General features: G+C 39.2%; 1 protein-coding gene across 2 annotated transcripts in view; it reads left to right on the top strand.

The window, feature by feature from the left end:
* The window catches only part of CDH13 (cadherin 13), a 449,036-nt gene that overhangs the window by 259,887 nt on the left and 167,864 nt on the right, over nt 1-21,285 (top strand). The gene's annotated exons all lie outside the window — the stretch shown is intronic.

The following is a 21,285-nucleotide window of genomic DNA, read 5'->3' as shown; positions in this document are numbered from 1 at the left end:
AAACCTGTGGGTGTGAAATGCATTACGAGCTGCTCCTTCAACAGATTAAAATTTCGAGGTAAATGTTTATTTACCTCACTTGTGACAAGCATGTAATGAAGATATTGATGTTCTTTTCTGTCAAACAAGAAATGTTTCAGATTTGAGAGTATGGCTGCCAGTGGAACACTCTTTTCTGTTGTAGTACAGTTTTTAGCTGGGAATTCTTTTTTTTTATGATCCATAAACTCTCCTTGCTTTTCCTTTTTTTCCTGCTCCTTATGTTGAAGTTTATACTTCTGATTCAGTAGAGATATTTCTCAGCCCAGATTCCAGTGAATTCTTCTGTAATAGTTTCATCCATTTTCTCCTATTGCCGTTTTGTATTGACCCAGGTATCATTTAGCATTTTGATTGTCTTTCCCATTCACCAAAGTTTGAATAATTTTTCTCAACTTTCCTTTCCTTACCCTCCCTCCCTTCCCTCCTGGTATTCATCACATTAAACTTCATAACCTCATTTGCCTGGTGTCAAAAGCACCAATGCTTGCAGAATTATTTTGTGCACAATTGAACCTGTAGAATCAGGGTTGGCTGGAATCAGTCACAGCTCTCTATGCAGATGGCACCCACTCAGCCAAGATTTCCCTGTGTTTACATCAGTTTTCCATAGTTCTTCACAACTTATGGCACATATCTTCAAATTATTCATCAGGCTCTGCTATTTTATCACAGTGATTATCAGAGAATATTCCTAGCTGGAAGGGACCCACCAGCTGTCGTGCTGTTCTGAATCAAAGGTTGCACTGCACAGCTTGATAGAAATCTTGATGTGTTTGCATGTGAGATTCCTGAATCCTTCCCTTTGGATTACAATTGTGCTGCATTTCATTTTTGAAGCTGCAAAAGGAAGGCTTTGCATTGGATGCATAACCTTTTATCACAACCACCTTCCTTCATTCAAGCTCTGAATCAAACCCACTCACTGAATTCTGCTAAAAATAAAAAATGTTCAAGTAGGTATCTAGGATTTGCCTTGATGTTTCCTGGGTAAAAGTGTAAATTTCCATGGATTCCAATATTTGCATGAGAGAGGCACAATTATGTAGAGAAAGATGCAAATATACTGGACTGTGAAACTCATCTGAAGGATTTGGGGGCCTTTTTAAAGCATTCAGATAATATAAACTTACTTTAAATTATTGATTGCAGGGTTCCCGTGTGTTTAAATTATTGATTGCAGGGTTCCTGTGTGTTTTCCTGTCAGGCCATAATTTAATCAGTCACAAACCCAATGGAATTCTCTAGTGATTTTCCACTCATTTATTCACTCTAAAATTAAACTTCGGTGTTGTCTATTCATCAGCAATATCAGAGAATTACTGCTAAATAAATCTTGGAGCATCAAAAATGTAAATATATAAATCTCAATTAAAAAAAAATAAAAGCATTAGACTTTCTTGGTGTTTCTCTAAGATACATTTTCCAGCTTTTTATTGTTTTACAAAGTGATTTTTTTCTTCCTTAATGATTTGAAGGTTAATTCCTTAATTAGGGAACAACATAGAAATTACAGTGAAATGTGCCAGGCCCCTTTTAAGAACCCTCATTTCTCTGCTGTTGGAGACAGGTATAAATCCACCAAAACTGAAGAAAACATGGAAACAGTGTGCAATTTTTGTATTTATTTAAACTGGCTATGAATAATTAAAGAGTCTTTTGAGCACATTCCCAGTGAGGATGGTTTGGATGGTGTTTAAATAGATTTTTCATGTCACTAAGGCCATTCGCATTTTTGTGTGTGTGATTTTCAAACTCACGGTAAACACCACTGGTTATTTGGACAGCTACAATTTATGTACCATCACATTTCTGGAGAGGCAAAAATACCTGCCTATAATTACTAAGAATATAAAGTGGATTACAGTGAGTATTCATCTGAATTTCAAGCTAGGGCTTGCCAGATCTTATAATTAATGATAAAAATATGTGACTGCTAGGTGGTATTGCTACAGATTTCTTTCTTGATATATCGTTCCTAGGGAAATTTAATAATATAGTTAGTTACAGTAAATTAGCTCTTTTCAGGGAAAATTGTCATGGTTCTGAAAATAGCCCAGAGTCAAATCCTAACAAAAGTATGCTTAAACATGTGCTTAAAGTGACCACAGATGTACTGAGATTTCTATTATGTCTTTTCCTGGAGGAACTGCAAACTTGGAGGCTATTTATTATAAATAAACACGTTGGAAGGCCAGTAGAAACTGTTTGAAGACAGAGGAACCAGTTTGATTTGTTGTTTTTTATTTATACCAGATCTCATTTCTGCATGAGGCTGCAGTCAGCATATATGTACCAGGAAAATAACGGCTGAGCCTGATTCAGTGACACTGATGGCAATTTTTGGACTGACTGTAATGGGTTTTGTGTTCGCTGTACTGCTGATTTCTCATGTTTTTGTTTTCTGAGTTATGACCCAGTTTATTTCCTGTAGATCTCTGATTTTTCCAGCTGCCAGCTCAAGGGTTGAGGACCTGTGTCTTGCAGCAGCCTCACCTCAGCACATTAATGAGGGTGACTCCAACCCAGTGGATTCCATAGGCAGGCAGAAACATTTGGATGTCTCACTCTTTAAAGGTTGGAAAGTGGAGGAGGGTTAAATGAACTTGGCAGCCACCTCATTTCTCTTGCTAGAGGCACTTAACAGAAATTATTTTAAACACATTTGACATGATGTGACTTACAACCATATGCTGCAAACCCAGTGGGGTAAAATCTTAACTGCAGTGCTTTAGCAAAATTGCTTGAGAATTGCATTTTAAAAAAAAGAACTTGTTTTCTATGCTGCACAATAGCCTGGATCCATTGCATTCCAGCCAAGGAGCCTGGACTGACAGATGTCTATAAATAATTGCTGGAAATAAAGGGACACTTGGAGACATTTAGAGAGGAAACAGAAGGAATTAAGAAGAATAGCCTAGAGGGTTCTTCAGTATCATAAAATAGTAATTTGTAGAGATGGATAAAGCATGAGAAAGGGGCTGAGTATCATTGGTAGCTCTGCACTGGAAGATAGTGCAGTGGTTCAGGTAAATGAAAACTGGTGCTGAAATGGTGCCTTTTTATCGGGAACAACTTGCCAGGATGGTTGGTTTGTTGTTTTTTTATACTTAACCTAACAACAAGTTTAGTACATAAATTAATAGAAATGGGATTGTATATGATAGATGGAGTCAAAAGAGTCCAGGAAAGGGAAACAACAGGCAGGCTGGCCTAGCAAAGTGGCAAAAATAAATATGGCATCATTGACTTTTACACACCTGCTGCCGGCTTTGATACATTTCAAATATTATGGTACAGCTTTTCAGACTCTCTTTATCTGCTCCTTGCAATCTTCGCTAGCCTGTGGCAGAAGAAGGTTACCAAAGCTGTAAAATGAATCAAATTGCATTGAATTTGGTGAAGTCTCAAAGTCTTCTTCTTTCTTTTGACCTATAAATCCCACGGGACAGAGGAAAATCAAAGGGTGTTTTTACAAGTCGACTTTTTGCTGAAAGATTAAAAATAAAAATCAAAAAAAATCAAAAAGAGCCATTAGAAAAGGATAGTAAAGGATATCATATCTTGTTATATGGCTAAAAGTAGAATCTGGAGTTTTCCAGTCTTCTGATTCTGCCTGCACCAGGGTTAAGGTGACACTTGAGTCTTTTTGTCACAGAAATTACTGTGTTCTGCATAAATGTTTATTTGTTGATGCTTTATTGAGTCGGCGTTTTTGCAGCAGGAACCTTAGAAGTATCTATAGATCTGACCTGCAAAGCAGAAATATCTCAGTAAATTCACCTCAAAACTATCTCAAAATTAAATGTTTGAACCTGAAGTTTTTTGATTCAGAGCAGCACCACTCGCAGCAATACTTTGATTTCGAGGAGATTTGAAATGTCAAATGTTACATATTTAATTATGAAACTTACTGCTATGAGCTCTTGTGGAAAACAAAAGAATAAATTAGAATGAAGCTGTGGGTGAGGAAGCCTCTGAGTCAAAGGAAGCTAAAGAATACACAAAACTCTCTTTTTGTTAAAATCACCCTGTTTCACAGCTTTTCCCCAGTCCTTCCTACTGGAGATGGGATGTTCAGCTTTGGGTGTAACTCAGCAGAGCAGTTTTTAAGTTCCTTTGCTTCCAGATGTGTGCAGTTCTGGGCAGACTTGAAAACTTGCTGATGGCAAACTTTCAGCCATCCTTTCTTAGGGCTAATCATCTGCATTTCAGCAAAACTCTGCTCGCTGCCTTGAAATCCTTTGTAATCGGCCCTGTAAATGTAACGGATGTGAACTAGGTAGAAACATCTGTAATGTCAATATTTAAATTTCCAAGCCAAAGCCAAGCAGAAGCCAGGCTAATTATGCACAGCTGCTTTGTATATCCCAGTAGGAAATTTTTTCTCAAATCTGTGTGGAATAAAATACAGATGTCTATGAATATGGTTATTGTGTGTATGTATAGACATGTATTTTTATATATATGTATGATGTGCATATACTGCAGAGAGATGAGTATATATAGACACAAATATTATTTGATCTTTTAGTAGGGATTCTGGTATATTTGAGTTACTGTGTTGAGTTACAGGATGGAAAGAAAAGATATGTATTTACTAATAATGTGTTTTATTGTGGCAGACAAAGCTGTACATCCACTGTTATCCGCCTGTTGGAAATTGAAAGGAGTAGCCCATTAAAGCACTTACCAAGTAATTAACAGGTTCCCAGGTATGCAAGTGCAGTTAAACCAGTGCATTTGGAGGAAATTAAAATAATCTCATGTGTAGCAATTAGCAGTTTGCTCAGCCTGGGTCTGTGATAGGAGTCTCTGGGAGCAGGAGGCTGCAGCCCACTCCAGGGTTCAATTAGTCCTGATTTCCAGCAGAAATATGTTAAATGCAGGAAAGGCTCCAGACCAGCTTAGGTGCACAGGTTGAAATACTGGCCAGCTTGGGAGGACTGGGAATGAGTCACCCTCTTCAGTCCCAGACAGAAAATTCCCTTTGCCTTTCTGTACAAGTTATTTGTGTGCTCACTGTCCTGCCTCCTAAAATGAGCTTTCTTCTGCTTTTCCATACTTACACACCAGATACACGAAAAATCACTCTTATGGCCAGATCAGCATCAATGCCTGATGTTAAAGGCTGTAAAAACATTGTGGTCTCTGTGCCTTGGATAATTTATATGGTGAAGAACTCACACTTCCACTCACAGAGCAGTGGAAACAGCAACGGTTGGAGCTTTTGGCTCCTTTTGCATTATAGCCCAGGTTCATGAAATAAAAATAAGCATGTTTCTTAATTAAAGAACAAATGAAGTTTTTAAAAAAATGCTGCAGTCCTTGCTGGGTACTGGAACACAAGGTCTCAAATGAATTTGTGTAATTTGGGGTGTAATTCGGGATGTAATTGTTTGCAAAAGGAAATTTATGCGCTAATTTACTTACAAGGTTTTTGCACCTGGGCTTTTGCACCTGCTTTTTGCATCTCCCTCTGTCCTCTCGGAAAAGAGAGGGATGAGCTTTAAAGCTCCAAGCACTTTGGACACATGAGATAAACTCATCCATGTAATCAATTTATTGAAAGGTCCTGCAGTGCCAGGATAGCATTATCTGGAAAAACTCATGGCTGTGTGGCAGACTGCAGGGAGAGAGCATGTTGCAGCCCTCTGGGCAGGCTTTATTAGTGATATAAACCTTCAGTTTGTGTTTATATACTTCTAAATCACCCTTTGTGGATATTGCCTTGCCATCACCTCTCTGCAGGCCAGCAGCCCTGCAGGCTCTACAGGAGTCAGGGGCCTGGCAGCATCTACACTACCATATTTCATCCAGACCCTTTAAAAGTACATGAGAAGGGTGATAAATCCCCAGAACCTGCAATCATGTGCCATAAATCGATGATATGATTTGAGGCTGGTGGCAGGGACGCAGCAGCTGAAGCCCCATCCCGCCCGCCTCGTCCTCTCACTGAGCTGGACATCAATCCCAGGGCTGTGTCACCAGGGGTGGTGGCTGAGGAACATCGTCCCCTCTGACAGCAGGGCCCTGCTGTGCCCACTGCCCCAAGAGCCAAAGGAAAAAAGCCTATAAAGTGTCATTGCAGGCAGGATTTGCCTCAGTGTGCATTGCCAGCATGTAGTGGTTTGGTCCAAAATACTCATTACTGTTTATCTGCTGTGAGATAAGAATTAGGAGAAATGCAAAACAGGCACCAAACTTGAAAGAATATAAAGAAGTTTATTAACAGACCTAAAAGAAGAAGAAAAAAAAAAAATTATACCACCATCAGAACTCTCCTCCTCCCCCCACCTTCCTCCCTTCTCCCACTGACAATGTTCAAAGACAACCCTTAAGATGTTCAGTCTGTTTACCACTTCCATAATAACCTTGTTCAGTCCATTTAGAAAGAGAAGTCTCTTCTTGCTCATGCTATGAAAACATTATCACAACGAGACAGCCGCCCACTTCCAAATATTGTTCAGTCCATTTAGGAAGAGGAGTCTCTCTGCCTGCGTGTGAGTCCTTTCCCCCGACTTGCAGCTTTTCCCGCAACTGCTTTCGAGGGTCCACTCTTGAAGTTTTTTGGGGTATAATTTTAAGGTTGAGCCATCCAGAAACAAAAACAGAGGCCCTTCTCCTTCCCTGGGAGCAAAGGGTCTTCATCATCTTCATCGTTAGGATTATCTTTGGGAGCATTTCTAGGGACTGAGGTTTTCTCCTTTCCCATTTGGAGCAAAAGTCCTCATCTGGTTCATCTCTCCCTGTCCAAACTTCTCATGAAATTACAGCTGCGTCAGCATCTGCCTATCTCAGCGCAGGTGCTTTTGCTCACGAGCTGAACACTCCACCCCCCAGATCTTCATGAAATTACAACAGGATACTCTGATATATCATAGCTTCACAACAGAATTTCAGCTTTAAGCATCTCCTCTCTCTCTTCCCTCAGGTTTTCAGCTCTTCACAGCAATAAAAGGGTTAATCTCACCTCGGCCTTGCAGCTTTGCAGCTGGAATGTTGAATTTTTCTTATCGAAGTGGAGAGGGGGGAGAGCCGAGCCGCTCCGGCTGCCCACGGCAAGGCAGTGGGGGGGGTTCCATGGCTGGAACAGGTCCATGGCTTCAGGATGGCTGTGGCCCGGCCCGGCCTGGCCCAAGCAGGGCCTGGCCGGGCCCGCTGGCCCCCACACGGGGCCCGCAGCCACCTGTCCCAGCGCCGGAAACGAGAGAGAGCTTGGAGGGGGAGTTTGCCTATTCTTAAATGTGGATCACAGAGGTGGTCACAACTTTTAGTGGCTTAGAGAATTGTCCATATTCAAACTGGCCAGCTGATAGGTTCTTTCAGTTCCCAGAGGAAACTGTAAGCACCCCTTAGCAAGGACGTCCCTTCCGGGACTATGCTTGCTAACCTATGACATTCTCCACCCCTCACCTCTGTGAAGACACATTTAAGAATTATTATCAAAATTACATTCAACTTCTACTATATTCCACCCCTAGATAGTTCAATACAATTGCAATATAAGTTTCTCACTATCATGCTACTTAACTTATGACTTAATACTTGCTTTGCCCAGTATTCCTCCTAATCAACCTTTATCTCACAGCTCTCATCAAGTGCCCGCATTCTCCACCATTCTTATCTCACAGCAGATAAACAGTAATGAGTATTTTGGACCAAACCACTACACTAAATTGGTGTTTCCGCCCGGTTACAAACTGAACCCGCGACACAGCATCAGGCAATAGACAGAGCCGTCCTGCTTTCATTGTGGGAGAGATACACAGGTGAATGGAAAAGCCACCACTGCACAATGGCAGGATTATTTATTCCCTTGCAGGTTAACCTGATTGATTTCCCCAATTTTATTTGAAAGAAATTATCAGATAGATAGTGTCTTTAAGAACAAAACCAGAAAAAGGAGAAAAGAGATGTCCTTTTTAAACTGTAGGTTCATATTTTTCTTTACTTTTTTTTCTCTCACTTTTCCCTTTATTTCATGCCCTCACAGTTTTTTTCTCCTCACCATTAAATATAGTTCTTGGGGTTTAAATTGCAGTCTGTAATCCCATAAAGTCAAAAAAGTTGCATTTTACCCTTGGAAGAGTGAAAGAAATTGCAATAGGAAAGGAAACCTTAGTGAGAATGACCTCACAGTAATCTATTTTTTCAGTATGAGAAGTTTGTGGTATTTTATAGCAATATTCAAAATAGTTTGCTTGGCTTTCAGACATTGAGCACAACTTCTAGAAAAAGACATTCTTGGACTTCTTCTTCATTCAGATCACATCTGTTAAATACAGAAAATGTCACCTTTGCACACCACTATTCATTTCCACACACAGTTGCACTATTTCTGTGTAGCAATTTTCCATGGCTGTCGACCAAAAATTACATTTATGTTTAGAAATCAAGCCCTCCTGGTGAGCTCCACTAACATGCTTGAAAGTAAGTAAGAGAAGCTATTTTAAGATGACACATTTGTACCTGAAGAGCTTTCAGGTAATGTTGAAAAGCTTATTATTGGCTTTCTTGTGGAGGGAAAGGGGGAAAGGTGCTGTCAGCTGGTGCTGTTAGGATCATACTTAGGGAATATGATAGACAGGTTGAAGGTGAGATCTCACAGTTCTTGCTTTAAATCCATCTTCTGCTTGTACGTGTCGGAAACTCCAGCAGAAAGGTCTTTTGAATGTGCTTTGTAGAAAATATTAACAGATACATATTCAAGACAGTGATTTTTGGGAATAAAAATGTAGCTCATCATTACTATGATTTAAGCACAGAGCAGTAAAATATATTGAATATTCTTTTAATGGAAGCGCCATGACTTCGGTTCCATGGTTTCAATTTTGTAAAAGTCAATAATATGAAGGCAAATAAATTTTGATTCCAAAGTAAAAGTAGAGAACAACTTGGATAAAGAATTTTAACTGGTTTTTCCTCAGTCCTTACTTATTATACTTAAAAGCCACTTGTCATTTGAAAATGGAAAGTACTGTGTGCTAAGAATTATATTGGGGACAGTAGTGGAAGTTTTCTTGGACAATTCTGTCCCAGCTCCAAATCTGTTTTTTAACAGAGTGCTTATGCAGAATATTCTATTCTAAAAATTAGTGTGGGTAAAACATGATTTTAAGAGTACTAGAAATATTTAATAATTGTTTTAACAGACAGGAATATTACATTAAAAAAGTGATTATGTATAAAATAGCAATATTTGCCATGCAAATATTATGGCAGAACATATAGCACCTCCGAGAAAGGAGGTGTACATTACTGGATGAAAATGTTTCAGTTTCCTCTGTGGAATCGCTGAGAGAAAAACAAAATATGATTTCCATTATAAAGGTAAAGAGCACAGTCTACTTTTAATGTCATTTCATTTTAATCATCAAAAGCATTGTCAGGAAATGTGGCAGGGAAATTTATTTTTAGCATGGTTTTGAAATTGAGAGACACCTCAAGACAAAGCTACTTTAATTAATGAAATAATTTGCAATACACTGCAGGTCTTGTCCATGGGGTCATGTGATTACTCATTCAATTAATATATTATGAATTTTCTTCCAGTCTACTCGAGGGTGTAATTTTATTAAGCACACATGAAAACTGTATTGCTTGGCCTCGCTGCTATAGGCTTTAAAAAAGCAGAGTTTAGTCGATCTCGCAGAGGGAGATAAGAAAGATGTTTTTCCCCTATTGGGTGGAAAGTAAAAAAAACAAAGTAAAAAAAACCCCAAACAACCAAACCCCCCCAACTCTGTGCATTCATTTCATCAAACCCTTTTTACTTGTCACAAATGAAGATGCTCCAAGCAGAAGTCTCTCATCTGTAGTGACAACCTTTGGGCTTTGAAAATATTGCCGGTCTCAGTATGTTTTTACAATCTGAATTTCATGATGTTTGATTAAAAAGGAATCTCTTGAACAGTCATTCTCTTTCACCATTAACAGTTATAAATACAGTATCTCTCTTTAAAGGAGCTTTAAATTTTTAAAGAGGTGTTATTTAAAAGTTTTTTATCTGTCATTTCTTGCCATCAACCCTGTGCTCCTGTGGTGTATCTGAGAAGTTTGGAAGGCGTCTGAAACACTGAAGTGAAAGAGAGTGCTAGTGAGAGACCTCTGTGGTTTGCTCTTAAATGGCAATTCCTTGTGTCAGCTGGGATTGGCAAGTTGTGAAATCAATGGATGTAGGAATGTCAGTGAAACTCATACAAGCTCACTATTGCTGAAAGCCTGTGTACTACAAATCTGAGTCTTTGGAGATGAAATTGGCAACCATCCCTATTTAGCACAGCAAAAATCATCCCTGCTACACCACGAGCTCTTTGATTCAGAATATGGCCATAATGTAGCCCTGGGTTTGTTAGAATATACAAAACTTCAGAAGCATGTCAGCATCTCAGCTTGACTCTGTATGGGATGTTGCTTTCAGGATTTAATTCACTAGCTTAATTTTCTTTTATATTTCATTGCATGAACCATTAATTAACGTCATTGATCTGGCAGTTTGAATTCTTTAGCACCTGCAGCACCTTTTCTGGAAAGCTTCATACCTAAGTACTGCTACCCAAAGCACTCTCTAAATTCTCTGAGTCAGCACCTAGGTAGCATTTTTTACTCTTCAAAAAGTTCTCCTCTGGGGCAGAGCACCAATTATAAAAATGCAATCACAGCAGTTGCATGATATTAAAATAAAACTTATGCAGTAGCACATAATAGCAAATCAAACTGTTAAACACTATAGAGTTTCCTCCTGTATGCAAGAATAGGTTCTTCCTCCCACAGGCTGTGGAAGTGCCACAGTCAGAGGAATTTTAACCTTTCCAGGGTTGGGCTGGGGTTGAGCGAGCCCTGGAATCATGGAATGGTTTGGGTTGAAGGGACCTTAAAGCCCATCCAGTTCCACATGGCAGGGACACCTTCCACCAGACCAGGTTGCTCCAAGTCCCATCCAGCCTTGGACGCTTCCAGAGATGGGGCAGCCACAGCTTCTCTGGACAGCCTGTGCCCGGGCCTCACCACCCTCACAAGGAAGAATTTCCTCCCAATATCCCATCTATCCCTGCCCTTCTTCTGTTTAAAACTGTTGTCCTTGTCCTGTCGCTATCTGCCCTATAAAAATCTCTATCCCTCCTTTTTATGAGGATGAAGCCAGGATGAATGTAAAGCGAATGAGCATCCTACTGATGCGTTTCAATTGAACTTGCTTGGGATTCTTCTGCTAAGAGACATCAGTTCATTGTCTTAAGGCAGAAAAATGGGATCTGGGTACTTGGGATCTGGGGTCTACATTCCACTCAGACACAGTAACTCCAGTGCCAGCAGCAACTAAGTAAATTGGTTTCAGGTTTTGGTCTGCCAAATTCTGCAAAAATATGAACAAGTTGAAGGACTACTCAGATAGATTGTGTTGGAGAGAAAGCTCATGCCCTACAACCACTCTGAGAATTTTTGGCAAATAATGGCCAGACACTGAATGAATATTCATATAAACCAAAAAAATAGAAATAACACTAAAATAATGTAATTCTGTTAATGGAGATACTGAAATGTCTCTGGTGTAGCTGGGAGCAAGTGGATTTTGCACTGCTGTACAAGGTTATCAAAGAGATGCAGGTTTAGCAAGCCAAGTTTACCATAGATTTAACCAATGTAACATGGGCAGAACTGCTCTTATGTCAACGTTTTGTACAGATGGCATGAGTGGTCCCCAAATCTGATTGACCAAAATTTGACACAGGAGCTGGGTACCCAGCTGTGGAAGAGAAGGGCCATGGAAAACAGGAGCAGTGGAGACACTTCAGCATGTTTTAACAGACAGGGTAATGGATCATGAAATTGCAGACATTACTCTTTGGACACACTCGCGAGCATTGTTTTGCAAACTTCTTCTTTTTTTAATTTAAACAGTTTTGCCTTCTCGATTTTAAGCTGAACTCTATCATAGCTTCTGTTAGAAAAAACCTACAGTACTCAAAATAATTATAAGACCAAAAGATAGACGTGCCTCTTGGGCTTGTTGTAATCTTGCTTATTTGGCAGTTTCATTTGGGGAGGTTACACTTTCAGCAGGCTTGGTGTGTGCTGCAGGCTTACTAGGAGGGAACAGAAGAATTGAAAATTTGTTCGTATTTTCTTAGCCAGAGAAAAAAGAAGTTAATAGTATAGTTTCTCTTTTCCAATTTCATTTTTTGAAGGCTTGCCTTTGCTAGTTAAGATAATATAGTTTAACCATCCTTTGGGCTCTTATTTTCTCATTGCTACAGCTGTATCCCAGAAAGCTGAAATTATCAGCTTCAGGCTTCATTGCTATTGAATAAAGTTTTAACTCATTTTTCTTTTTCCTTTTTTTTTTTTAATTTTTTTTCCTTCAAGCTGAACAATCCTTTTGAAAGCAAGCAAGCAGGCAAGCCTTTTGTTTTTCCCCTCTTCCTGCTTTGCAGATTACAATTTGTCTGTTGGTTTCTTTACAAGTAGCTACTCCAACTGGAAAGTGTAGGGGAAGGACATCAAAATTCTGAATGTTTTCCTGGATCACTGCATAGATTAAAGCAGCAGTTACAGCATTATTAACATTCCCTTCAAAGCAGAGTGAGCAGAGGAGTCCGTGCTGTGCCCGGAGCAGCCCCAGCACAGACACGTCCCCAGCTGCTGATTGCGCCACCTCCTGCCAGGCACCACAATTTGGAAGCCATTTCTCAAAGAACCTTTGTTCAGAGTGTTTTGCTGCTGAATGGCGATGTCTCTTTCCTAAATGAAACTAGATCAAATTTCCTGATAAAGGCAGGGATTGTTCTCTCAGACCTCATCCAGGAAGAGATGCTCTCCCACCCAGGCTGTAGCAGGGAGTTTGTTTATGCCCACCATGGCTCTATATTAAATATATTGTTCCATAAAAAGTGTTGTGATATTTACTCAGTGCTGGTACATCCTTGTATTGCTTTGGTGTGCCCTGAGGGCTTTAAGCACTGTGCTCTGGAGTAGAGGAAAAAAGTCTTCCTCAGCTTACAGATTTTAGCCTTTCCATAAGCTGTGAGGATGGGTAGTGGTGATGCTGCTTAAATACTTCTAAATTTGTTTGGGCTGCAGCAGCCAAAGAAGTGAAAACATAAAAAAAGTGTTAATTAAGAGAAACTGAAAGAAGTAAAGGTTTCTTTGTTATTGTGGCTTTTCTCTTGCCAATCTGATATACCTTAGCTGCAGGCTAGTCCCTCATAGGCCCAGGCATTACAACCTGTCGAATGCTAAATAGGTGGTGTGGACCAACATTAATGAGGATCAGTGGAGCAGCCTCCTTATTCCTGCCAGCCAAAGGGAGAAAAGAAGGGTATTTCATGGTTTGCTACTCTGCCTAGGGACACCGAATTTACATATGGCCTAAAACTGCTGATCAGAGCTAATCTCCCTGATCATTATAGCTTGAAGAAAGGTTTAAAATTCAGGATGTTCTGAAGGTTTTTTCTAAACAAAAATAGGCTGCATGAAAGTGGGCCATTGGCAAGCCAGGACTGTGTGCTGCTGCCAAGAATTTTAATGGCCTGATGCTAAGCACTGAGGACTTGTGGTCCAGTAAAACTTTTTGTAGTTTTGCTCACAGATACTTGCTCACTTTATTCTGCTTTCTCAAGCCTACACTAAAGTACACTTTTTCCCCAGACTGATCTGAGAGGACTTCAGAGATCGACAGTGGGACATGGCTGCTTCATAGAGCCTTGGCAGCAGACATGGCTCTTGTGATTGCCATGGGATGTCCTTAAATCCTCCTCTCCTTGACAGTTTTCCTAGTGGGATGTGTCAGTTTGCAGCTGAGGCTGTCTCTTCATTCCTATCAGTGCATGGAGAGAAGGGACACAAAGCTTTTTGGGATGGGGAAGCCTCATTTCTCCTCACTTTTGTTTTAAAGGCGTGTAAATTAATTGCCAGCTTTTGCCTTTCATTCTTTATGATCCTGATCCCAGGACAGCTGGAAGCTGAGGGGAATGTACCAGCTGAGAATGGTGCTTGTTTCCCCACTCTCCCAAAATTCTCATTTATGTCAAATTTTGGAGAAAACCAGAACCAGCTGGTTTATTTGTAAATTACTTCCTGCAAGTGGCAGGATTTAATCTGTGGATCCATTTTGGTTTCATCCACAGATGCATTTACAGATCTCCTGCAGATTTGGTACAACTTCCACCCTTATGCAGCAGTTGCTTTTATCCAGTAGCTAAAAAATTAACACCTTTCATCTTTGCTTTGTAGTGCAAAGGGGGAGATACTTTCAAGAAATGAAAGTCCTGGTCAAAAATTGCGACTGCAAATTTTTTTCCCCACTGAAAAAGGACTGGGAAAAAAAGTGTTATTTTTCCTATTGTTTTGTTTTGTTTATTTATTTTCCTGGGGCATTAAAAAGTGAAAAACTGAAAAAATAAACACTCCACTGAGTTGTCCATTTACCAGAGCTGTGGAGACACAAACACTGAAATGTTTGCAGAGGCTGATAGCCATGAGGAGAAGCTGGGGAGGTCTCTCGTGGGCACTGTGTTTGTACCATTCCACCCACGCTTTGTTTCGTGGCCTCTCTCTGATCTCTGTGTAGTATCTTTTCTTTCCCCATGGCTGTAGCAAATTTGGGATGCCTCACACCTTCCAGAGCTGCATGTTTCCTCGCCTCTCTGACCCTGCCCTGCTTCTGTCATGGCTCGTGTTGAGGAGTAGTCTCAGAGTGCTTCAGAGCTATGAGGGCACGGGCTTAATGTGGATAAGGAAGGAATTGAAATAATTTTGCCTTACAGCACTGTTGACCTCTTCTGCATCACATATGCTGTGTATTTTCTCATGTGTTAAACTGCAAACTCCAGAAGATGGATTTTGTAACTTTATTTTTGTTTAATTTATTTCTTCAAGGGTACTGATTTGGGGGATTCTTTTTTCTTTAAATGTGTAAGAAATATTTTCGGGAGAGTATCTTGGATATCTGAAGTGGCTTTGATAGTCTCAGCTTTGATGTGAGTTGTGACCTTGTGATCCGTGACACACTAAGAACTTCAGTGCCCATAAGCTGCCAAGAAATGTGTATTTCTGTGTGTTGGTAGATGGCACTTTTTGAAATACATTCTTGCTCATGTAAATACATATTCAGAGTCTTTTGTTGAAAATCACTCTTGGGAATGGGTCCCATGAAAGCTACTCTGAGGTACCGATTCCTAATTTTTCCTGAAATTTGCTGAGCACTTATAGTTTTACATGTTTACTTGAATTTTTCAGGCCAGTCTGGGAGAACACTGACACAGAATATAGCAGTTGTAACTCCTATTTTTGAATTTTTGAGTTAATTTTCAAGAATATAAATCCTTGCTTGCCAATTAACTATTTTTGCGTGGCTGGGAATGGCTGCCACAGTTGGCAACTGCAAGTTGCTACGGAGATATTTTCTGTTGGCTTGAGAAGGTGAATGATGATGTTTGGATGTGCTCATCACGTACCTGGAGTGTGTGTATATATACACACATCTTAATTCATAAATTTCCACTGTGGGGTTGAGATTTAATATTTATTATGGTTAAATAAAATAGCTTGTATTCCAAATTCTGGAGGTTCCTTTCAGAGTTAGACAAATAACTCTGCATTATCTGTGTCAAGTTTAAAAATGATTACAAACCATCAAAATGACCTCTTGTAGATCAAACAAATTCTTTTATTATTTGGGATGTTAACAGAGATGGTTGACAAAAAGTGCATCAGGTGTGTGTAGGTCTGATAGAAAGCAGGGAGGGAAATCTGGTCACACTAGAGGTTGGAGTATATTTGTTAATGCAAAAATATTGACTTCTTTGTATGTAGATTATATATTATTACCTTTCCTAATTGTGTCTGAAAAAGAAATGCTCAGCATAGAGGGGAAAAGAAAATTAAAATCATTGTTTCTTGCTATCAGTCATGTTACCTTGTGGACAGAATCATAAACCTTTGGGATTTATAAACCAAAACACATTTGGGAGAACTCCAATGAAGAGTAGCCCTGAATCTTTTAACAATGAAAATAAAAATCTATAGAAAAGGGATCATTAAGAGATTCTTAGGTAGTTCTAGGAGAATATTTTGAGTTTTAAAAAGCTTGTGCTCTATTTTATTATAATAATACACAATATGAACCCCTCCAAGGATCTCCCAAGTGTCCTGCAGGAAGTAACTCGCTGCAATATTAGAGGTAATGAAATGCACAGTGTTTAGAATTCCTCAGTCCCACAGTGCTCAAGGCTACATTAATATTTACATTATGTAAATCAATTGTTAAATGCTGAATAATGTTGAACCTAGTGTTATCTTTATAATGTTTATTATAATAGAGCGTGTGGAATTTTGCAAAAAAGTACAGGGAATTAATAATTCCCTCTAATTTCTGGAGGAAGATGTAATACCTTAAATGTGATATTTTATGAGTTACTAATGTTTTTTTAAATGGCCCTCGAAACCCAAATGGTCATGTTGGCACAAACTATTGTTATAATAGAGGCAATACTGAGACAGCTGCTTAGAGAAGTTTGGGGGTGATTTTATTCTTTAAAAATGTTTTTCACTCCAAGGTGAAATACAGCTTCTGGGGAATACACTGGGAGCTTTGCCATCAAACCCCAGATTCTAAAGTTCAGACTTAAAAATGTTCAAAGAACAGTGTCAATATCCACAAAAAAAAAAAAAAAAAAAAAAAAAAAGAGAGAAAAAAAGAAGGCAAGAATTTAAAATGTGGTAGATGCGGGGTCATATATCAACAAACCTCTGCAACCACCTTCCCAACGAGGCAGTAAAATAGACAGAGCTGTAGGGTGGATTTATGTGATGCATGAGATGTGGATCATAGCTCGGTCCTCTACTTCCCTCTAGAGTCAGTGGGAAGAAATCGGTGGCTCCAGAGGGTGAGGAATCCTCCAGTGTGAGCCGTGGGAGCTGTGAAATGCTCACTCACCACTAAACTGACCGTCCCCCAGGATAACTGAGTGTCTCAGCTGGATGTCATCAGCTTAAAGGCAACTTCCAAAGCCAAGTCAACGTTTGGCATGAAATTGGGTTTGATGTGTGTCATGGATTCGTTCAGGAAGGGTAAATATTTGGTTGGTTACTCAGACTTTTAAATCACATCCTACCGAATCATGGACACCTAATTCTTGTAATGATCATGTTGTACTACAGAGAAGTGAAATGAAGGAATGGGAAGTAAGAGTTCAAATTCTCTCCATGTGCTCTTGATTCATGTTTGGTTTGCTCATTTATTTACTTGTTTCACTGCACAACAGCTGGGATCTCAAATCTGCAGTTTGACCTCTGAAACTTTGCAGAGTTTTTATCAAACTTGAGGAATATTTTTATCTTAAATCAGGGAAAAAGGGGAACCAAGTATCTTCCATTCTGTTTTGAATGACGGGTTTGTGAATTTATAAAATATTATTTTTTAATTTAAAAGGGAAAATTTCTTTGCATCTATCTATTTCTTTTAATTCTTATATTTCATTAAGATAATTGATCTTATGGTTTTGAATACTCCTTTTTAGTTTTGCCAGAGAAAAAAAATTCTGTAGTTGTGTCCACTGAACAGGCTAAGTCTTACTTGAAGAAGAGTAGATTTGGTTTTGACTTGATCTTTTCACTTCACTTGTGTATGCTTTTAGTTTGCTTGTTTTTAGCAAATCTACTTTTACTTTAAATACAAAACTAGGTAAAAAAGCATGAATGTTGATACCACAAAAATCACCCAATTTTGCAGTGAAAAGATAAAAGTCAAGATGAAGTTTTTCTTTCTATAAAAATACCTTTATATAATATCCCAACATGTCAAGTGCAGTACAAATTGCTGAGTTTACTCTGTTCATTTTTTATATAGTTTTTGACATTATACGCACCTGTTATGAAGGGTAAAGGAAGGTGAAATAAAATTAAGAGAAATTGTAAACAGGAAGAAAAGCAGAATATATAACTCAGTGTAGAGGTTCAGTTTCCATATGAGCATGAGAAGCTGCTCTTTTCCTGATCTTGGTGACGTAACACTCACTGTGTCTGTCTCTATAAATATTTCAGAATTACTAAACGTTTTGTAGGTCTTGAGTTTCTCCCTATGAGATAATGGTCTGTGTTACTTCTGTTTTATACACCATGAAATTAGAAAGGTTAGAGCCTGTTCAGGTTTTTTGGCTTCTGTTAATTAATCTCACAAAGCCTTCCTGAATGGTTTTTATTATCACAGCTTGAAAGAAAAGCCAGAACACGCCACAGTGAGGGTTCATCGGTCAGTGCTGGCTGTGTCCATTCCGTGGGTGTGTGGCTTCATTTCCTTGCTGTTCAGGGGGCTGCAACTGTGTCCTGTAGAAAGCAGCTCATTTATTGCAGAAGGCAGGGGATGGGAAGGGAAAGAGGGTGCAGTGAATAAACCAGGGACTGAGTGGAATTAAAAACAAAAACCCAACAAACTCACTTTTCTTTTACTGCCAAACCTTAATTAAGTTTACTGCTTACCATTAGCAGCTCTTGCCCAATAACACCAGTGGCACAAGTCATTTTCTTTTGGTTCAGCACATGGTTTTGCTTTTTACACATATTTTCCTGTGTTATTTACTACAGATGAGTTAAAGGCAGACTGGAAATGTAACAGGCACTGACTCAAGCTGTCTTCTCTATCTACAACATCTTTATATAAAACACATCCCTTAGTGGTCTCCCAATAAAAACCCTCTATAAGAACCAAGTTGATGGTACAATTAATCTGTATTGAGTTACAGGCTTCTCCTTGTAAACTTGGTTATTTGGGAGTTCTGTGGACAACAAGGCAAACTACTCTATAAAATTAACTGTAAAATTAGCTGTCCCCATTTCTTCCAACAAGAAAGCTCAAACAACCTATAATGTGATACCTTTTAAATAGTTCATTTTCAGCCAGAACCGTAACCCAGTAAAGTACTGAAAGCAGTGCAGTAAAACAGCTTCTAAACTGCCAGTGTCTTTTGTAGGTTCATGATTCCCCAAACAGTTCCCATTTTTTCTAATACCAAAGGGATAAACAAAGATCTAAAGAGATAAGTGTATTGTATAATTCTACAGAGATAAGCAAAGATCTCAAGCTGGGAGAGGGCTGAAGAAGGAGCCATACTATGGATTTGTTGGATACTGGGTGTTTGAGGATGGTTCAGTTGGAACTGGAAAGCAGACAGATATAAAGTGACATGGATTTGCATGCATTGCATGCTGCTGTACTATCTTAGAATAAAGATCATTTTGTTCAGGGTTGGTGGTTAGCTTCAATTCAGAAGTTCTTTGATAACTTTGCACTGTCACTGCCAGAGCAAAAAAAATTTAATTGGTAATCTGCAGGCGGTTTGGCATTGCTTCTGGATATTTTCTTCTTAAAAAAATATGTTGCTAATGCTGTCCTTTACACTCATATAAAATTCACATTAAGATTCTTAAAGTTCTCTAACTTAACAGTTGTCACTTAATCAGCTCTGCATATCCTCTTAAATGTGCTTTCCAAAGGCTGCTCTTCTTCAGATTCTGCAAAGTCTAGGTCTGGAATAGAGGAGAGGAAGCTGTTGTTGGATAAGATATAAAATTTTTAAAAAAGAAGAACAAAAAACCCAAAACCACCAGAGTAGTTAGAGGATGGAAGAAGTACCTGATCTTGTGGACAGGAGACTCAAGATTGCCCTGGCAAAGCCTTGCTCTGTCTGTGCTCTGCAGCACAGCTACAGCAGAGTCCCCTGGTGACACTGGGCCAGGGAATTTCCTTTTTCCGGAGGGTAAGATGAAAGTGTTATCCCCAGAAGGAAGTTTCATCTCCATTGTCCAGACAGAAGGACTCTCAAGTCCAAGGTGCTTTAAAAGATACAGATCTTCTTTAGTAAAATTTCCACACCTACTAGTTCTGGAGAAAGCCTTGATGGTCTTTAATGCTGCTCAGCACTGAACAATGGGAAAAGAACTGAAAAGGAATTCAAGGAACAGTCCTTCCTATGAGCTCTCACTGGGAGTTTTTCTGCATGAGTTTAAAATTTCAGCCCCAAAATGCAATTTTAAACATTGTTTTTTCAATGCTTATAGGATTTGAGAGTCTAATTCTGACTGTTATTCTCAGAGCATTTGTTACTCTGCCAGCAGAAGTTTGTAGGTGAAAACTGCATAGTCTGAGTAGCAGAGATTTTATTTTATGCTTTTGTCCTTCACAACTTGAGAGTGTAGGAATTGCCCTTGTTGTGTTTTGTGTTGTCACAGGTTCTGTCATGACTTCTGTTCTCTTCTACCATGAATCAGCTGGGTCATCTCCCCAGCCTGGTTACACTGAGCTGTGACACTGCAGTTGAAAATGGGGATCTTTTTGGGGTTGTCTTTGATGAAATTGCTCAACTTTGAGTTAGTGAATTAAACAGCAGACACTAAAAAATCTTCCTGCACGTCCATTGTACGATGATATTACAGTTTTGTTGATACTGCTGTAATTTTTCATCCATCAGTCCCAATGAAGAGCCAAAGAGTAAAGGCTCATCTAAACACCCCTCTCTCTCATTAATGTGCACACCAGCTTTACCAGCAGTGCTGACTGCTGAGCTGACATCAGCCATCAAACACGTGTCCCTTCTCAGGAGAGGAACAAAATATGGTTTATTGATTGTGGGCTTGTTTCAAGAGACTGTGAGTGAGGAAGAAGTTGTTTGCCAGCCCTGCTGGTAAATCTGATTTGTGACAAAGTTACCATGGGCTAATTTGAATACTGAGTGAAAGGAAAAGCACTGCTGTATGTCTCTATACAGTAGCTGCCATATCAATCATAACTTACAAGTACTTAGCTTTCTCTTAGAGGTAATTGCAGAAATGTTTACATTTTGCCTAAAAAGAAATAGCCAATCTAATCTTAAAATCCACAGGTGCTGGAATGAATCTGCTTCCCAGCCTGTCTCTCTTGTTAATCTTCTCTGCAGATGGGCAGCTCAGCAGAGCAAACCAGCAGATGTATCTCTGTACTTGATTCAAACTAAAGTTGAAATGTTTAATAGGATGAATATTTGAATTTAATTATATTTTATACCATGGAAATAACATTGCAGGCATCTATTAAAAAAGGAAACCTGGTCCTTCATTTGGCCTATAAATTCTGTCTATTATGAATGCTGGAACAGGAGTATAAGCCAATATATTTCCTCAGCTGCCTCCTTAAACATTAAAGTGACATAAAATACCCAATGATCTGGAACTCCTTTACCTTGAGACCCCTGTTAACAAGACTTTCAGCTATGG

Source organism: Corvus moneduloides, chromosome 12 (assembly GCF_009650955.1).
Source record: "Corvus moneduloides isolate bCorMon1 chromosome 12, bCorMon1.pri, whole genome shotgun sequence".
Classification (NCBI taxonomy): Eukaryota; Metazoa; Chordata; class Aves; order Passeriformes; family Corvidae; genus Corvus; species Corvus moneduloides.
This window is presented reverse-complemented; position numbering and strand designations above follow the sequence as displayed.